The following is a 20,623-nucleotide window of genomic DNA, read 5'->3' as shown; positions in this document are numbered from 1 at the left end:
CAACGCGATATTGCTCTTTCGAACTTTGCATCCCGATTCTAAAGCGCCCGATCTTTACGTGTAAACTCTATGAACAGGAGATATAAAATTGAGGGATTAATACATTCCAAACAAAGTTTAACAGCATAAGACTCGATGCCAGGCGCATTACGCGAGCCAAGCTGCATAAGCTACGCAAAACAGGCAGCACATTTTAGTCTGTTCTCAAAACTTTAACCTACTTTCCGGAACAGTGCTGGAGTTCTAGGCTTCTTGTTCTTGTTCCAATACACGTTTCCCAACGAAACTCGTACAATGGATCCCATATTTGCTGCTTCATCGAAATTCACGGTTTTGCATTGATGAGCTCGATGCCTTTTAAGTATCTTATACGAACATCTGGCATGAAGTCGATTAGCAACTACTTATAAATTTGTTAGTTAAATATATTGAGCTGTCTGGAAAGTCCGTGTCGATTAATTGCCCCAATTTTCACCTAGATAATACGTTATTCCACGAGACGTCCAGCAGAACTCTATATCAACGTTGCATAAATTACACGAACTAGACGATCGCGTTTCACTTCGCTCCCTAACTTTAACCTATTTTCCACGACGTTGGTTCCATCGCCTCCACGTTATATCCAACGAAGAAGCCTCGCCGCGAACGATCGACGAATTCGCAGCTTCATCGAAATTCATTCATTCGGTTACGAGTTTCTGCCTCCACCCCGAAGCGCGTGGAACGCTCAGCCCCGGGAAGTCGAAATTCCGAAACGCGTCTCTAACTTCCGTAGCTCGAAATGCACGAATCGACAGGGTCGGTTTTCGCCACTCCCGGCCCTGAAAAGCGGAAGATAATCCCCACGCATCCATATGCATCGAGGGCATTAGCATTCCAATTAATCTTGCCTCGGGACGAGGCGAGAGGATGCACTTTGCCGCGAGCGGGACTTCCGGATCATCCTAGTTTTTCGACGGGCGACTGCAACCGTCGCCCTCTGACAAAAACAAGCTCGCAGAGCCGAGTAAGCCTGGCTCCAAGAACACGCTCGTAGAGGCGAAACGGCCGCCCCGTAAATCCACTGGCGAACACATGCTTTGCATAATATAAACTTTGCCTCCCCGCGGGATTTCTCCTTTTCTCGTTTCGTCCTGTTCTGCTTTTCGGTCGAGATACGGGATTTCCTCAAATCTTGTTGGCCAATTAGAGAATCGCGATGGGGATATTCGATAAAACGAGATGCAACAGATTTTCCAAAAGACGATTTAGAAATTTTTGTTTAACACCGAAACCATCGAGGTTGTTTATTTCGTCGTTGTGAATAATTAAAAAGGACCTACTTCCCATCAAAAAGAAATCGACCATCGTCACTTCTGTCACGATCTGTTCCCCTGAACGACCATCGGGAGCACAACGCTATCGAGTATCCGTGCAGCGGATGTATATCGACGAAGAGCATAACCGTATCGTAAGGGTTAACCTTAACGCCTTGTCCGCGTCTCGCGTTTCGTCGTCGCTCCCTTCGATCCGTTTCTGCACGGTCTCGGTTCCTCTTCCACTTCCTCCTGCGTCGTCCTCGCCCGTTCCGGACTCTCGCTTCGCCACACTCGGGTATCCTTTTGAACGGGTTCTACCGGTTTTCACGAGGAATCGAGCTGCAGAGAAAAGGACGTTGCGAGGGCGAGGAAAGGTAGGAAACCGGCGAGGGGGTGAGGGCACGAGTGATGGAGAGAAAAAGACGATAGGCGACGGTAGGCTACCGCGGATATAGGTAGAATCTGTCGATGAGAACCAGGACCTCGGCTCCCATCTGAGATTTTCACGACGATAATCGTCCTACTCGAGATCCTCGAGACGCAGAAAAGGAGCGAGGGGGAGAACTTATTCCTTCCTGGAGACTGGGAAATCGCCGACCTTGGTAATCCAGCGGGCTTTTCAGAGAAGGAGGAGTATTCCGCGTTTCCTATGAAGCAATCTGCTTGATGATTGCCAAGGAACGAGGGGAAGAGGACACTTCGACCGTTCGCAAAACGATCGTTCGTCGCGGGGGCACGCGGTTCGAATTGCATTAACGTGTCGACGGTGAATTTCGAGGCTACAACGAACGGGAAACATCGTCCGGATGGCGTCGATTCATCTCGATTGCCGGCATTTCGTGTTCCGTCCATTATCGCCGCTCTGTTTCCGGAAGTTTCGATGCTATTATTTAACGTTTCACGGCCTGCCGTTGATCTCCGTTTCGCTGATGGTTTTCCCTCTCGAAACAGATTAGATTTGTAATATTCGGAATTGGATGGTGGTATTTAACGTTTTTAGCAGTGGGAACACGGTTAACTTGTACCTATTGTGTACATTAATGATCCTTTTGTTTCAATCATTCGTAAAATAGAAATCTTACGTAGGTTGTATCGGATTTTAATAGTTGTTTCTGTTTGTTACAGGTAAGACACAGCTGCGATTAATCCTTTATCCGAAAGCCAAGCGCTAGGTACACCTTATGAGTAAGTACGAGAACTCGATCAACTAATTCTGTATCTTATTTTATCCTGAAATTTGTTTAACCGCGCAATTGTAATTCTAGTTCGGTAGCGCAACGTTTAATCTCACGAAACTGATACTAAATAACACGATTGGAATGTCCACCACATTTCGATGGTATAGCATGTCCGCTCGCCGTTAAACCTCGATGAAGCTATCTTTTCGAAGCGTATCTCAGCGGCCGCATTTATTCAGTCCGCGTCGTTGGCGGCATAATGAGTACACTTGTAACGCGAGTTTCTTTACCCGGTCGAATCTCTTCGTTTATAATGCGATCGATACGTATCGGGGTTGTCGTTCCATTCTTCACGCGCCTATGGCCAACACACGATGGGAATGTCCACGCGTTGCATAATTCAATTTCCAGCTGCCGCGCGCAGCTCGAGTTTCACGGGGCCGTGCATCGCCGGTTACTCAACTTGGATTACGTGTCACTCGATTTAAAACTTCGCTTAAATCCAATTTCATGACGATCACGGCGGTCAGCTGGCTGGCCAGATAAGGACGTACGTCACCCATTAATCTCTGAGCGCGTGGTAATCCCGAGTTAAGTGGGTCGACGTAGGAAAGACGGTTTTCAATTAATCTATGGGAGCGAAATGCAACTACGGCTGACACGTGCCATGCGTTTCTACTGGATAAGGAATTATTATACCGCGGCGCGGGAGTAGAAATGGACAGCAGTGGTCAGACGCGTACGCCAGGGATCTATAAAATTGACCTTCCTCGAGAATGAATCTACAATTTTCGATTCAATTTTACAAATTTCGCAAATTCTCTCGACCATTAACTCCGAAAGGGACGTTGGTGTCGAAAAAATCTAAAATAAACATCTTCCTCGGAAATCTCACGTTGGACGAGCGAAACGCACCAGAGGATATCAATTAACGTTCCCCGTGGTCCGTGTTCCGGGCAGGGAATTAAGAAACACCTAGCGCAGAGCCAACACAGGGGAAGAGAGAAGAAACAAGGCGGTGCGAAGCGGAGAGGAGCGCGTCGCACGCGAAGCTCGGCCGATTTGCGTGCCCCTCACGTTTTTCTGCAACGCGTTCCCCGCATCGCGATTCCCGCCGTAATGAGAGAGCACGCACGTGCGAAAACCCCCTTCGCTGTTCGCCGTAGCCTGCGACACGTACGCGGCTACCTTCCCCGCCCTTGTATCCCTCGACGCCCTTTTATGCAAATCGTAATGACCGCGAGCAGCGCCGAAAGTCACGAGCTATACTTTGCCGCGGCGCGCTTACTTTCGTACGTGGATAATCTCGCGTTATCCGTTCCCTTTCGTCGTTGCCGCGCGAATCAAGCGTACGAGGTAAAAATGTCGACCAGAGGGAATCACTTCATCGTTCCGCGACGACTCCTAGAACTCCGGGGAAACTCCCGACGGGAAACTCCGAGATTATCTCGAGACTCGAGGCTAACTTCGAGAGTGGTTCTGGGAACTTCCAAGTATGTAGACTGGCATCCATTTTCGAATATTAATACAAAACGATCTCGTTCGATTGCTCGAGCGGTCTATGGATAGGCTAACGTTCAATTTGTACAAGTGATTCAGTTACTCGACGTTGAGGGCTGTTGGGGTTTGTTTTTGGGAATGTGGTTTACTTGAGAGTTATGGGAAGTAAGAGAGAATAAAGCAACGACCAGCATGTTTGAACGAAGAAAAGGGATCCAAGAAGCGCGTATTAGTAGGTAGAGTTAAAATAGAAGAGGAACATATAAGATTACGAAGCTTGAAACTTCCAAAGAGGAAATGTAGACGAAATGTAGCGGTTGGAACATTCGCGGTATGTGAAGATAAATTGGTTGGCAGTACGTGAGATAAATATACACGAGTCTGGGAATGAAGGATTTCGTAAACAAAACAATAGAGGCGAAGGATACGCTCTGTTACGAATTTTGCTACCCGGAACGTTGAAACAGAGCAGTCGTGTGGTCGTACTTACGAGCTCGTTCGAAAAAACAAAGGCAACAGCTTCGGTTACGCTGAACAAGATATGTTGAACGACGAGGAGGACTTTGTAACATAAAATATTGAATTGAAATTAAATTAACAAAAATGCCTAAAAAAAATTGAGCGTACTAACCCAAATAATCAAGCAGAGACGAACCTCTACTAAGTCTTCCGCTTTATACCCTTCGAAATTGCCGACCACTCTAACGGAGCATTCCAACCGTGAATTTGACTCCAACCACACCTTTTCCGTGTGTAGCACTTGTCTCCCCCATGCCTAGGCAGAGGGATGAACGAAAGACGGGTTAGGGTGGAAAAGGGACAGGCGACGAGATGACGGGGCTCTTTCACTCGTGGACCTGTTGATCTCCACGAAAAATTCGAGGGACGAGCGTTGTTCCGCGCTGGCTACGTGAAACGGAATTATCAGAGCAGCGACGATTAATGAACGTAAGGACGCGTCGCGACTGGAAATTACCTCGGCGATTTTTCCAACCGAATCCATGACGATACGCGAAATCTCATTTGTCACCGATACGAGTCGGATTATAAATTGTGATTGATACGTCGAGACTCGTTGGGAGCGTTCGTGCCCGCGTTTCTGATTTATGAAAACAACGCGCGCGATCCGTGTTCGCCGGTTATCATTCCGCTCCGACTGCTGACTGCTTTAATCGTTTTCACTGGACTTTGATGAAGCAGGATTCGTCGGAGCAACATCCGTCGTTGCAAGTTACTTGGTTAATTGTTTCCTGGGTCTAGCACGTAGATATCAAAGTTTTTCTCTTGAAATCTCCCATAGAAAGAGGTGTTAATTTTTCGATGCTTTAACGAGCGATTATTAAACACTTGTTCGAATGATTTAATATTATTTATACGCGGTTGACATACTGAACTTCCAGAGTTCCCTTCTCAGTTTCTCCCAAATCACTGAAAACTGTGTGTTCGAAAGCTACGAGTGAGCGTCGCCCAGACGAGTAACAAGTGAAGTTAACGAGCGAAATTAATGGCATCGTAAGGGGGGTTGAAAGGTCGATTAGACTCGGAATCATCTCCTTTAAGGGTCCATGCCTTATCGAACGAGAATCGTGAAACTCCCCGAAAGAAGTATAAAAGAATACGTAAAGTATTGGATTCCACTCTTTACGTGCAGCTGCGATCACGTGGAAACCTCTGACGAGATATCGACTGGTAACCCCTATCGGTACATCGATGGTCTTAGGCGCCTTATATCTTCAACAACTGTATCCGTCTCTCTTTCGTAACCCGATAGATTGTGCGGGGCGCAGATACATAGAAAAAAAGGAGAAATATGAAGAAGGAATGGGATCGAAAGGGAGAGGATAGAAGCAATTTCTTCTTCATCCCTCTCTGTCGCCGTCGAATCCTCCCTCGATCGTCTTTTTCCCGCGTTCCGCGCCGCTCTTCGTCCCATTCCGCGTTTTCCTCTTCATTTCTTCGTCTTCAACGTTCTTCCTCTCGGATTCCGTACGTGGCCCCCTTCGCCCCCGCCGTAATTTTCCACGCTGCGATATCCACTCTCGATCGCGCAGCATGCCGGCGTTTAGTCTTGCTTTTATTTCAGATTGAAACGAAATTGAGACTTCGATACGCTTCGAGTCCTGACAGCATCCCCCGCCTCCAGCTCGACCCTTTTCAGGAACGACTGATCTCCTGTGATTTTTGGAGCTGCTACACTTTCTGAATTTTATTATTTCAAGTGCGTCCATTATCCACGTAGAACTATGTAAATAAACGAATATAGAATTATGATCTGAAAATTAAATTATAGCCTCGGGATACTCGACTACGTGCATTTTAAATTCGATCGTTTAATGTCTGGAAACCCGTTCGGACTCGTGGGTTGAAAGTTTCCGGAAATTCAAAATGTCGAGACTTCTAATTGGGGGGAAAAAAAATGAAAAGGAACGAAACATTGAGAGAACCGAGTTTTCCCCCAGCATTCGATTGGACGTCGAATCGCGCGTACGCGCGAATCGACCCGTGGAAAAAGTGACGGGAATGACAGAGTACGCTTAAAACCGGGCGTCGATTGATTTTCACTTTATATCGATCGCCACGATGAAAGGTGCTCTCAAAACCGAGCGAATTTTAATTACTGGCTAGCCGAGGAAAGATCGACGTCGAGCAATCAACTTAACCGAAACTTGTATAACAGCCTTTATAGTACCGGGGCTGTTTGAACGTTGAAAAACGAACAGAGCGTCGAGGAGGGGGAAAACGGAGATTTTAAATGTACGACAGGTCGAACGTGCCGGCGTGAATTTGAAGTAATTTATTTCGTAATCGGCGCAGCTGTTGCCTCGAAGCCCGCCTCTGACGAACGAATTCTGTCAGAGCTGCGATTTTTGCGTTATTCTTTTCTCATTTGAATGCTGCGCCTCGATAAAAGATGATTTTCACATTTTCCACGGGCTGGCATTAATCAAACGAAATCGGAGCTGGCTGAAGTCTTGTTTCAGATGGAAAATGATAGTCTGTTTTATGTTAAATTGTCGACGTGTAAGAGGGAAAAAGTATATATAAATAACAGAAGGTGGTTTAGCTTCGCGGAACTTTTACTTTATATTTGTCAAGAAATATTGATAGTACGTATTTCAAATACAAATTTGACACGTTTTATTTTACATATCGGGTTATCGAAATAAAAATATTTTACATGCCGAAACTTGACTCCCCATTTAAAATGGAACTGAACGAAATGTTGAATTCTGCGGTCTCTGTATTGGGCGATGAATATTACAGAAATTTTTGTATAGGTGTGAATATTATTCGGTTTTTGGATCATTTCATTTCAGCACGAGTTTATTCGCTGAATTTCTCTTGCTCGAAACGAGCAATTCAAAAAACTGATAATGTTTACACCTATATCCAAATGTTTCACTATCAGGCTTGAACAAAAATGACACGGATTGAAATTCCATAAATATTATGTACAGATACGGAGTTACGGAGTATGTTTACTTTAGAGTGTTGTAGAAAAATGTTCAGCAGATTGCGTTAAATTGTTCAAAGTACAATTCATTCGGAGTATAAAGTATCGAAATTGTGACGGAGGAGCGTCTGCCTCGATTCTACCGAGTGTAACGAACTTGAAACTCTCGGAGAGCCGTGCCAAAGTAATCACCCGCTGGGTTTGCTTGTGCAACTTCTTAAAAACATAATGAAACACCGAAGTGTGAAGCAGATTAAGTCGCGAAACTCGTGGAGATAGTAACAGACAAATCGATTTGTGCAATGAACGGTTTTGGTTACAAAAAAAAAAAAGAGAAAAAGCACCATATGCCATTTCCTGAAATGACCAACTCACTACATACGCAATTCTCTCCGTACTCGAATCAGATTCGTTACAAACAATCTGCGCACAAAATCGCGTAGCAATTAATTTCCGAAACCCCCATTGTTCCATAAAAATTGTTCGGCTAATGGTATTTGCTTGGCAATCTCGTCGCCGGCGCTCGCCATTTTCCTCTAATGCAGCCTTTTACCTCTTTTTCATTACAATACCTTGTAACCTTTTGAGCACGGTCTATTCTATCCTGGGCTGAATCCATGGCCATCTATCGAAGAGCTCGGCTCGTCGAGCAAAGAGGCCACAGTCTCGTGAAAGTCCCCTGCTTTTCGAAGCCTTGGTTTCCGCGGGGTAATGAGAATTGAAACGTAACGGCGGAGGATGGCTCCTAATCCTCGGCTCGTCGGGGCCACGGATTGCTTTTCCATTTATCCGGGACGACTACGAAATTAGGATGATCCCCTGCCCCTCCCCAAAGCCGCTCTGTTTGCTCTCCTTAGCGCCTGCAGTCGGCGAAGCATCGTCCAGTATTGACGGGGCATGCGTATGAAAGCGAGTGTCCGTGATTAAGGAGACTGTCACTTTGGATCTTGATTGTTGATTAAACCCGTCGACGGGAATTATGCGCAACGTCGCCGTTAATAGTCGGCCGACACGTGCTCCGAAGGGGTTCACTGAATCGATCGGGAATTTCGCTGAAACATCGACGCTCAAACCAAACACGGCACCATGATTTTAGCGCGACGACGAATTGTGTTCCTCCGAGGGATCCGTATCGCAAGTCCGTTTCCCTTTCGAGGAAATTTCGATGTTGGTGGATTAATCGAGAACGCGAAAGAGGAAGCAAAGGAGGTTTCCATTGCTTCGAACAGATATAGAAATTGCGTTCAACCCTTGAAACATTTACAAGCAACATTCTACAGTAACGGAATGTACTTATTAACTTAATAGGCGCAGATCGTAGCGTTTTATCTCCCACAACGGTCCTATGTGTTCGCGGCTAATATTATAATGTGGAACTAACTTTTAATGTAAGCGTTGCGAGTGATTAATGGAAAGAGTCAGCTGTTCAAGAATCACGTCATTACTCAAAGCAAAGGCTTGCGGGATTAGTCTGCTTCAGCTCTCATGGTCTCAATTAATCTTTGACATCGCCGACGAGAATCTCGTGACATCGCGCGGCATTATGAGATATAGGAAATTCGAAATCAGTAATTCCGCGGGCACGCCAACTATTCCACGAGATATCGTAAAACGACGATCTGAAAATTGACGCACGTTCACCCGGCACACGTTGTCTATTACGGTGGACACAGCGCGCTCCTGAATTCTTCGAGGCTTTTATACATCATACCCTCGATCGGTTCCTCTTTTTAACTCGTCGAGAGATTAACGATTTCCACGAGGACGGTCGAGAATTTTACCAGAGAAGGAGACAATCGAGATGAAATAAGGCGAACGAGCCGCGCACGCTAGCATCGTCGTTTTACATGCTGGAAATAAAGCGAAACGTCGCTGTCCCGCGGGATCCTACGGAAATATTATGGTGCTGTAAATACCGCGGAGCTCGTTAAAACGTGATAAATTACTGTTCGCCGACTGGCGGGTTATAATATCAATTTAATCGGCTGGCAGTGTCGTTAGAAGCGCGGCGAAAACGTTTGTATCGCAGTAAAATGTATGCGTCGTAACAGAGGATGAATTAGCTCGAAGTGATGCGTCTTCGGATTTAACTCGGTGACTCTGGATTCCTGCTATCTGTCACGGATGGCCAACATTAACTAGATCTATCATTTAGAAGCCCAGCATCCGGCGTAATTAAATTCAGAAGCATATGGGAACACGTGCGCGGATTGTGGCAACCATCGTCGAATTGGAGCGTAACGATGGCAGTGTGTCACGAGGATGATTTTCTATATGAATCGATGTATTCTTATGAAAATTTGCGCAAGTATTGTTTAATTCCATCAGATAAAAATGTGAAATATCAGCACCCTATTCAGTCCGAAAACAGAATACAGTTTGATAGGAATTACCGACGAGTCTTTCAACTGTTAAGCCTCCTTTGGTCCAAAAGAAATTCTTTTTAAGACCCTCCTCGTCGTGAATTCAAAACGTCACGATGGCTAAGGATCAAGTTTTTCAAGAAGTACAAGCGGGACTGCGAAAGTATTCCCAAGCGCGATAAAACAATCGGAATAGTAAATGGAAGTTTGGAGCACCTCGTTATCGACTGGAGAAAGAATGATTCCGTCCGAAGAATGCGTTATTCGAGCGACGATGGGGATTCTTCCGTCCTCGAAACTGGAAAGTTCGTAACAATACTTCTCACACGAACACCAAGAATTCATTAAGAAATACCTGTCGCGATAGAAAGGAGCGAAACAGACGGCCGCCGGTTTAATTTGTCTTCGCGAGCGAAGCACGACTTGGCACAACGTGTAATTATCGCTCGAAATTCCAGGCTCGTAAATTCTTGCGCGCTAAGTGGCAGGATTTTATCTCTCGCATGCTCGCGGTCAATCTCCACCTTCTGTTTTACATGCATCGTGTCAAGCGGCAAGTTGTACGAATCGGCCCCTCGGGATCATTCTTTCAACAGGCGTAATCGATCCGTGGGTGTTCTATTGACGGAGATTACACGCTACGAAGGCAATAATAAGCATCGAAAGTCTCGCTTGGAAAAGCCGTTCGACTGGAGTAAAATCCTATTACAGGCCGCATTCCGCAAAGTGGAACTTTAAATTGGCGGGGTGATTTAAACGCGGATCAACCGAGGTTACACCGAGGTGGTCTGGTTTTCAGAGTTTTGATATGCCGGGTGCCGTGTAAAGTGTAATTGAAGGGACGCGTTTCGTGCCGCGCAAAGTCGAATTTAATGCTTCCTCGAGACACTACCGGAGCCAATTAACAAACGTATGTGGCGCTTTACTAATGTACGTATTATAACGTTTTAATGGCATTGCAATGCTGCGCCGTGATCAAATTAACAACGATCTGAAGTACGTCGCGATGTCGCTTTTTTTTTGGTTGGAAGCTTGATCCAAGATTTCAACACGTTGTCAAATGAATAATGAGTAACGAATCAGTAGAAACCATTAACTGAAAAGCTCTATCATTTAATAGAATAACTAACAAATTTTGCCTCTTGCTAATACTTTCATACTTGCCACGTATATTGCTACATTTATTTTCCTTAGTCTTGTTTTATTTTATAAAACTCCATAATAATATTATAAAATTCTTGGTAAATTTCGAAGTGAAGTCACTTAAATATTCGCGGCCTAACTCGATTCCTGAGATCTCCAGACGGAATTCTCCAATCACTAATCCTCTCGACAATGGATTCTACTTCCCAAGGTGATAGCGTTAACCTCATTATCCTGGCAATCGTCTCATGACGTTACACCTCTGGCATATGCACGGCGTTTCCAACGATTGCAGATAAATAAGCGAGTAAACCCGCTTGATTTGCATAGTTTGATAAGATAACAGTCACTCGTTTACATGTCTCAACTTCGCTCTCCCGTCCTCCCGCTCTGTCCTCATTCTCTAGCCTCTGCCTCTCTTCTCCTGTCGTTTCTGCCTAATTCTCGATGTCGGCGCGGAGAAACTCGTTGGAGCGCTTCTAATCAGTGGCAGGACCCGTCAAGTTTCTGCGCATCGAGTTACAGTTCGAGCGAGGGACGGAGTCTTGTCTGGTACCCGCGGAACGCTTCCACCCCTTCTTCCTCTGTGTTCACTGTAACATCCCTCATCACCGCCATCTTTCGTGCTCGCTCCTCCAAGAACCAAGAACCGAGAACTTTGATCTCCGAGTCTGGTTTTACCTGGCGAAAGCTTCAACTCACTCCGAATGCGTTCCTTACTCGCGAACGTCTACCCACGCCCGTGGATCTCGCCTGACTCATTCAGCGATGACTAGCATAATCGGTCCGCGGGAAACGCGATTCAGCAAGGTTAATTTCATAAGGGCTAACCGACGACTAACGCGCTGTATGCTCGATGCTACTATCCAGCCGCAAGCTACTGCTCGGACATTCGTCGTTTCGCGATTTGGCTTTCGACTTATTGATGCCTCGCTAGATGTGACCGTGGGTATTTGAATCTGTAAAAATCATATTTTGGAAATAAAAATTCTATAAGTCTGTGAATGAACAGCGTTCATATTTAGTAGTTGGTTAAACTTTGTGTCGCACGTCGGCGCCATCGACAGATATAAAAAGATATTGTAACATGGTTCCAACGAGATCGAATATTTCATACTTGGGTGTCGCGATCAGAGCTTAGGTCAGCGTTCTATTTCTTGACCTACATAGTCAAATATTCCCTTGGTCTCGGCGAGGACAGGAGCAGCGGGTCAAAGAAAATCGAAAGGTCACCCACATTCCCACCCTATCCATTCATCCTGACGTGCTCGATCGACGAACACTTCTTGACCTCAAATATTAAATACCAACGGACTTCCTCTCTTTACTGTCGATCAGGGCCGCGGTAACGACCGAAAGAAGTAACCTAACAAGCGACACGGGTGATTCTCAATAATGAAACGCTGGCATGAAGCCTGGGTATACTTGCCTTCGTGTAAATTACCGCCTAGCCGTTTACGTCACCGGAATAGAATATTCGATCCTATTGCGCAGCGCGCACAGCGATGAATTGTCCTGGCGTTCGATCGATATCTTTGCATCGCGACCGTGTCGCTAATTGAACGGTAATCACACACGGGCTCCGATTAGCCGAGAGTCGATAACGCATTAAAAGGAACCAATAATTCATGGGCCAGCCGCGTTTCTATTTTCTCGAGCAGAAATTCGACCGATTGCTGACCTGCGAACAAATGTTTGGACACCGGAAACCGATCCCGTGAAAAATTCATTTCGAAAGTTTCCCACGCGTCGTGTTTGTCACACACGGGTACCAAATTATACGTCGGAATTATAAAATAGACATCGATTTGGGCTGGGAGTCTAGAATAAACTTCGAATAATATTTTTCCATTATTACTATTCAAATACCGTCGCTCCAATTGCTCTTCGAGTATCATTATTGAAATACACGAATATTACTATCAAACTTTTATTATTAAAGTGTCATTATTCGAATATCCGTTTCCGCTTATCTTTATACAAGTATCATTATTCCAATATTCCTATTTGGATATTATTTTATTATTACTCTTTGCATATCGTTATTCGAATATAACTTTTCGACGATCTTTATACGAATATATTCTTATCGATATTTGTTATGAACATTCAAATATCGTTATCTAATTATAATTTAAATATCAGTACTCGAATATCATTATTTCTATACCATTACCCGAATATTGCTACGGAAATAAAGTTAAACAACGATCCTCTGTTTACTCGATAATAATTGCGACCTGAATTATAAAATGGAGTTGTATTTCACGTAGCGCGAATGAATGTTTATCTGTTTGACTGTTCAACCAAGTAAACTTTGGGAATAAATCGCTACGCGGTGTTTTTACACGCTGTGCATTATTAGAATAAAATTATTCTCATCTCTGTATCGGCGTGGCAACAATTTCACTCGTGCATCGTGCACTGGGCAAACGCAGCATGAAAAGCATAATTTAGATGAACAACCCTGTTGGGATACTTATTTATTGCGCGGGCTATATTTCACGGACGCACGTGGAAGCGAGATAATCGATCGACTGCCGTGTATAGAGCTTTCGCGGTAACCTTCCACTTCGACGCGGAAACTTTTCCGTCGTCCGAAGTCGCTCGGTACCTTCGGAATTTATGTCAACAATTTTTCCGATACGCTTTTCCTGCGATTCACGCAATCCCTTCTGTAGCTTTACACTGTTCCACGTTTTCCATGTGTCTCTTCCCACATGTACGGAAATGTTATTTGCTTGGCACAGTTTTACGCGAGGAAGGGCCACTTTACTTTGGGATGACTTCGCCGTTGATTCTACGCTTCTACTATGGAAGCTTTCTCCCGTTTGCATCTCTATCAAAAGCCCGCGAAAATCTTGGCTATTTGATCAAACAGAGCTTAGCGGGTTTTCAGTTACATTCGCAATTTTTGATTTGGTTCTAATAATTTCATACAGAAATTACCAAGTGAATTTGATTTTAATTTGATTCTTTCTAAAATTCGATTATTCGTAATGTTTTCGCTGATATATTTGGATCAGAATTATTTGAATGAGGTGCTAAGAAGGAAACATTTAAAATTGTTTTAGAAACTGTTTCTATTCTAAAAGTAATTCTATCTCAATCGTTTATCATTCCCCGAAATGAGCGAAGACCGTGAAAATCGGGGAGTCAGTGCGTGGCATTCGAGCCGTGCGAGGTGGAAAGAAAGATCGCGGAACGAGTTTAAGGCGAGTACGGCTGGAACAGCGTTGAACAGGTGTTCCGGTTGACGCGTGGCCATTTACATGTACCACGCGTGGGCGTTCGATCTCACGGCGTGAAGCAGGTGCGTTGATTAATCGTGGCGAAGTAATACCTCTTTTCCTTGACGTCGTTATCGTTAATCGGTTTACCTTTCCATTAAGCCGGATGTCAATTACCGCGCTTAATCAATATATAAGCGTCGATAAATCAATGAAATCACTTACTGGTTCAGAGTCGGATATCTCCGTGTGTACAGGTGCCGGTTTGCAGCGTGCCCGACGAAGGCCGATTTTAACGAGCGTAATTCAAACTAAAACTGACGATAAATCTGCGTTAGCGGCGGGACGTAATTTTAGTAATTGTCTTCTCGCCTGTCGTCCTCTGTGCGCCGCGCTCCGAATTAAAACGGTGGATATTCCGACGAAGGTCGAGATCGCGCTTTATAAACGGAATAAAAACGTGTAGGATCGTTATCACTACTTAATATTATTTACTCGTGTCGAGCAAACGATAGATATGTTTAGCAAACCTAGCGTAGACGAATTCGAAAGTTGTTTTCAAAGATATCATCACCGGTACTTATTATAATTATTCGTGGTTATTCAGAGTTCCAAGTAATGTTAAAAATATACCTTCTAATCGAAAAATGAAGCCAAACTTGCCGTTGTTACTTTCTACACCGGTAAATCCCCTTAAGGCAGCACTCCTCTCGCGAAAAGGATTCCAGAGGGAAGGGGGGGCATTCGTATTATTCTCAGCAACAAATCGTAATAATCCGTTTCGCCGACAGACACTGGAGTATATCACACGTTCGGAGGGGGTTGATCGCGAAATCGATCGAGATCCCGCGGCGACACGATCCTCTCCGCATTGCCGAGGAAACAACGGCTGCGGCCATAAATAATTCATGAGGAAGCCCCGATAACGAGTTTACGAAGAATCGGAAACAAGGAAAGCCCGTGGAAAACGGTTCCTACGAATCCGCGTGCCGACTCGTCGAATGCCTCGCGAAATAGGTAACGACGAGCGCGAGGAAGGAAGCGGGAGCTGGTTTCATGAAAAAGGGATGGCGGCTAAAGAGGGAATAGGGCCCCCCGCTAAGCCATTAATAATCCGCGTTACAAGTCGCCCGTTTCTTCCTCATTGTCGGCGCGAGTAGGGTTTCCTTGGAACCTATCTACCGTACAAATGCATATTATCCGCGAAGCATATCCGACGTGGTACACGCGAGACGCACGGGTGGCCCGTGTTTTATTAGCTTACGCCCGTCCGTGGCAATTTGCTGGACACCTCTCTCAACGGATTTTGACATTGCTCGGGAAAGAAAGAAAATGAACGTGTCGCCTTGCCTTGCGACGGATTACGGGTAACTGGGTCGGGATCTTAAACGAGATTTTCATGGGACAGTCTTGTAATTATGACGCATTGAGTTTGTGACACTTCTTGCTCGCTTAGTGAGCCCGGAGACTGATAAAATTGTTAACGAGGCGTGGGTTGGGGGTAGTGTAGAGGCCACAGTGGAATTATTTGGCGTTTATATGATTTTTTGACGAGGATCGTCAGCACGATCGTTTCACTGGGAACACATGAACTAGTGGCGCCACTAGTTTGTGCGCTCGTCGTGCGCTGAAACGCAGAAGGATTAAAGTATATTACTAAAATATGTTGACATTTTCTGCCTTGTCACCCAGCGGAATCATCTGTCCTAGAAGTGTCGCAGGCTCTGTATTGTCGCGTAACAATTTAGCAAATCATGGCGAGCGATCGAAGGAGCTCGAAGAAGTCCAAGTATGCGGCGCAACGCGTCGATTCCCGCGGCGGAAAAGAATTCCGGCATTCATAAAGTTCGCCAGGCCGCGTAAACGTGGACTTGGAGCCCCGCGAAAGAATCCAAAGTATCTTGAACGTTCTCCGCGCAAATCCGCGTCCTCCTTCCTCTCGCGCGGCTTTGTGCTCGATGCATGCACGCGAGCGAGCCGACCGATGCGAATAAAAACGGTAGGCGGGAACAACGTCGTCGTCGAGTGTAATTAATTGTTTTTAATTGCAAATGGGCGAGCTCGGAGGTGGCTCGGCGCGTGTCAAAGACGAGACGAGCCCCTCCGCTCTAGCGCTCGGTCGTGTCTGCAGAGGAAGTAGCGCGATGTACAAGCTTGTCGTTTAGAATCGAGTCCTCCGACGACACGGTCGCCCCGTTTGGATAATGGAAAATGTTGGGAGTTCCGTGTCGCAGTTTGTCATGGACTCGAATGAGAAGTGACCGAGCCATGTATTCCAAAACTACGGGAGTCCACCTATGAGTTAGAGAAATAAAGTTTAGTTTGTCTTCTTCCATTCTTCTTTTTTTATTCTTTTTGTGAGTGACGTTTATATATTCGCTTTCCTATTTTTAAGGTCGCGGGTTAATTTAACGCTGAAATCCACTAAGCAGTTATCAATGTTTCTCATTAGAACGTCCTAAGTGTACCCTTCAAAACGAGTGAATGTTCACGAATCGTTTGATCGTTTAATGCAGGCGACGTGAAAGGAAATTCACTTAACGTCAAACTTACTTCTACTCCGGAATATTCTCAGAAATGGGATTCCTGAAATTTTCATTTCCTTCGACTCGTCGCGCACGGTCGAGTTTTCACAGGATCCTGGTCGTTGGTCCAGAAATAAAAGGTTCGTTTATGCGAATCTATTTAAATTAAATCGGGTTGCTTACGAAGTTTTTCGTTGGTGCCAATAATTAGATCGAAGTGGCTTATTTTAGACTCCTATATTATATTCTTCCACCTTAGATCTGTTTCAGCAACGGTGAGATAAATTCAACCGAAATCCATAAAACCAGCCTAATATCGAACGAGTAATCATCGCACAAATTCGTTGTCTATCTCAGAGTTTGGAAATGCCTTTTTTCCCGAAAAAAAATTTGAAAACCACCGCATGTGTGAACGGGAAAGTGAGCCTGCGAGGAGTGCGCGAGTAAACATTAATTGAATCGCAACGAACTGCTATCGTGCTGCAGTCTGCTACTCTGCTCCCTCAGTTTTTTTTTTTCTTTTTTTGGAAGGGGCTCCTGTTTTTCAGCATTTCAAAAGGCGAACGCGTCGCGTGCGCGGCGACGTTTAAATTCACGAGACGTAGCCCCGAGTCGGAAATGTGCGCTTTGATACGGGTCTCGATGAGGCCGCGCGTGCTGATTATTGTCACTAATTAAAGCATTCGTTTTTCCTCTTGTTGTGTTCTTGCGACGGCGTGTTTCGTGCTCGTGTCTCCTTGTAGAGCCGAGGGATCGAAAAGTTTATTCGAGCGCTACTTACCCTTCAACGACAGCTGCTCGTATATACGTGTCGCCCTTTGTTTCATTAATAAGCACTTGCAGGGATCGCTGGTACCGTGCATTGCGTGACGGTCTTTTAAAGCTTGCAGGCAATAGTTTTGCTGATGGTTCGCGAAGCAAACAACTATTCTGTAGCCGTTTTGTCGCTACTAATTTGGACGGCAAAGTTGAGATTTAGATATAGTTCCTTCGTTTAGGAGAAATATTCCCGTGATTTCCTGTAGTAGTTCATTAGTAATTTACCACTCGCTAGGTGCGTTAGATATTTACGCTTCACGACACAATGAATAGGTTATTATTCGTTATCACTTTGTTCGTAGAAAATTTGATGTTTCAAAAAACAGTGTACATTATTTCATCGCATTTCTCAATATATTGTTTTATGGAGTTAATCGATTTGTGCAATGAATGGCTCATACAACAATAATCTTAAATAATGCTTCGCATATGTATAGCTGGCGTCCATACCCCAGTCCACTTTCTTCAATTCATCCTGACCCAGTGCAACTCCCCTAATGAACGTATGATTCTCCCAAGCACCCAAAAAGTCTCAAGATCCACAGAGGTGGAGATTCCTCGGCGAGCCGCAGGGAACAAAACTCCACGTATCGCGTAAACGTGCGGCTCGTTAGAATCCGCAGCGATGCGGTATTCAGGAACCCAATAAACCATACGACTAAACCCTAAATCCCTCCCAACTAACACCGTTCCGGGTACATCGACTCCGGCAATCCCTGTCACAACAAGGTGCCCGAGTCACCGACATGCACGCTCACGGGGAATTCCAGCGGATGCCTTAGGGCGCAGGACGACTGGTGCAACGAGGGCGAGCAAGGGGTGCGGAGAGGACGAGACCGAGCGAGGAAGAGAGTAACAGAGGGCGAGACCAAGCGTGTTGCATCAGGAGGAGGGTCGGTCGCGCGAGAGTGCAGGTACGAGAAGGGTGGTCTGGCTGCATGAGAGAAGGGGGGTGGTGAACAACAATACCGGTAAATGAACCGGCGGTAACTCTCGAGCAACCCCTGCCACGTCTTCAGCGACGTCTGCTACTCGAGATAGTGTCCTCCTATGTATGCCGAAGGTACCTCGGCTGTTTTCCTCTCCTCCTCCTCGACGGCGTGTGTTCCAGGGGCGTAGAGCGGTTGCGGTTTCAGGGACGTGCATACCCGAACCGTGGGGTTGCAGGGGGATGCAAAGGGGGGCCTCGTAGCGTGTAAACGTGAGCGCCTGGTTGCAGCACACGCGTCGCCTATCGGTGGATCCATAATTACACGGTACAGCGATCGATGAGCGGGTTATTAGGCGCTGGAACCCGCAGCGTGTTCGCCAGCACACCGGATCGAGAGGGGTAGGGGGGTCTTTGGAGTTATTCGAAGGGATTCCGACGCTAAGCGCGCACAGGTGCGCTCGTGCGAGCATCCCGCTGTGATTGATGATCGGTTGGCGTTCATTCGTGATGCGCGCCGGTTACAAATTACTCGTCCCGGGTCTTTATATTTCGCTGTTTCTCTCTCTCACCATTGACCCGTGGCTCTCATCGATTGATTCGTGGGAAAAGTTGCCGAGAGAGAAATTCAAGATTGAATCGGTAATCGTTATCACGGAAAGAATACTTTGCGCTCGAGGACTTTTTTTCTGGTATCAAGCAGCAACTCGAGATACTTTCTTAGCCACGATACTGCCATATGAAAATGTAAATAGTTTGAAGTAAACATACATTAAATTGAACAAATTCTAAGCGGAATTCTGCCAGCCGCGCGTCAACGTCGCCACGTTCCAAGAGTAATTTTAGAGTTTGCGCGCGATCAGCGGTAAATGGAGAACGGTTCAATCGTTAGAATAACTCGGTTCTATCGTCGCGCGTAATATTATGCGGTGCGGTGACGGTGTTTTCGCGTTTAATTCACAGCATACACGCATGGAAGTGTAACGAGCGTCTACGTTGTTACCGGAACGACCCTACTTCAGCCTGGCCGTTTCACCTCGTTCTTTTTTTCTCGCCCTTTCTCGTTCATTCTTTACTCCCTCCATTCCGCGTTGCGGGAAAAATTATCGGATTTTCTGGGACGCGGAAGATAGGTGGCACCGTCCGCCGCCAGTGTAGACTGTTATGATAGCAGTAAAAGTGTTGTTTCGTTGTTTCGCGCGCTCGGGGAAACAGCGCGTATAAATATAGAAGCAATCGAAAGCGAAGTTCTTAAGCTCGATGAAAAATGAAAATAACGAAATGACCGCGGGTATACCTCCTGTTTCATAGTCGAGATCTTTGTAAGTGTTAACTGTTGAGCAAAACGAATGTTTTTTTTTTTAATTCTATTATGGAAACGGTGTACAACTTTCTCGAGTTTTAAAGGAGTTGATCTCTAGTGGAATCGTTCTGGAAAATGCTTCGTAGCTGTAATTCGAACATTTAAGTACTTGGGAAGCCAAGAATACCACTTGACGGAAGTTTTCAATCCAGCTTTGTCCGTCTTTATTTTATAGCATCATTTAAAGTGTAAAGCAAGTGTCACGGGCTACTTAACCAAATCAATACTCTCTCTCGATAGAAGTATACGTAACTTTGTTACGGTCGGTTTATTAAACCGAGTTATATACTTTGTTGTTTATAACTCGATTTACACACCGCATTTCATGTATCTTTCTGGGTGAAATTTGTACACGTCACACAAATAGCACGTTCTTGCTCCTCTTCACACACATTCGCGGATATTCTGTATATTCAGGCGTCGTGGCTTGTCTCATTCGTCTCTCGAATCTATTTCCAGTAAAATTAATATTCATGCGGGAAATAGCGTAAGAATTACATTCATATTTTATGTTCGAATGTTTAATTTGGGAAAATGTAAAATATGAACAAATCGAGGAAAGTAGCTTGGAAAAAGTCGGTAATCCGTGACGTAACTTTCATGTTTTATTTATATACGTGCCTTTATCGAACGGCTATACCATCATTTCTTTTTAATATTTTACAGTTATTCTCTAATTAATTTGTAGAAAATTACAATAACGACTCCCATTTTCGTTAAATAATTATTGGCTATCCATCAGGAGTTTCTTTTATTTTTAGGCAAACATTTTTTTCTTCGGCAAATGTTTATTTCAAAGCGTAACCGAGTCGCAGGGAAATT

General features: G+C 45.2%; 1 protein-coding gene and 1 long non-coding RNA gene across 7 annotated transcripts in view; both read left to right on the top strand.

Annotated features, from left to right (window-relative positions):
* Positions 1-20,623, top strand: part of LOC128873116 (RNA-binding protein Musashi homolog Rbp6) — a 760,808-nt gene that overhangs the window by 206,449 nt on the left and 533,736 nt on the right. The window lies entirely within an intron of this gene.
* Positions 1-20,623, top strand: part of LOC128873125 (uncharacterized) — a 190,623-nt gene that overhangs the window by 156,734 nt on the left and 13,266 nt on the right. The window contains exon 4 of the long non-coding RNA XR_008456333.1: positions 2,424-2,483. This is a non-coding gene — a long non-coding RNA (uncharacterized LOC128873125). The remainder of the gene's footprint in view (positions 1-2,423; positions 2,484-20,623) is intronic.

The sequence above is a fragment of the Hylaeus volcanicus genome, chromosome 3 (genome assembly GCF_026283585.1).
Source record: "Hylaeus volcanicus isolate JK05 chromosome 3, UHH_iyHylVolc1.0_haploid, whole genome shotgun sequence".
NCBI classification, from domain to species: domain Eukaryota; kingdom Metazoa; phylum Arthropoda; class Insecta; order Hymenoptera; family Colletidae; genus Hylaeus; species Hylaeus volcanicus.
Note: the sequence above shows the minus strand (reverse complement) of the source record. Positions and strands in the feature narration are given on the sequence as shown.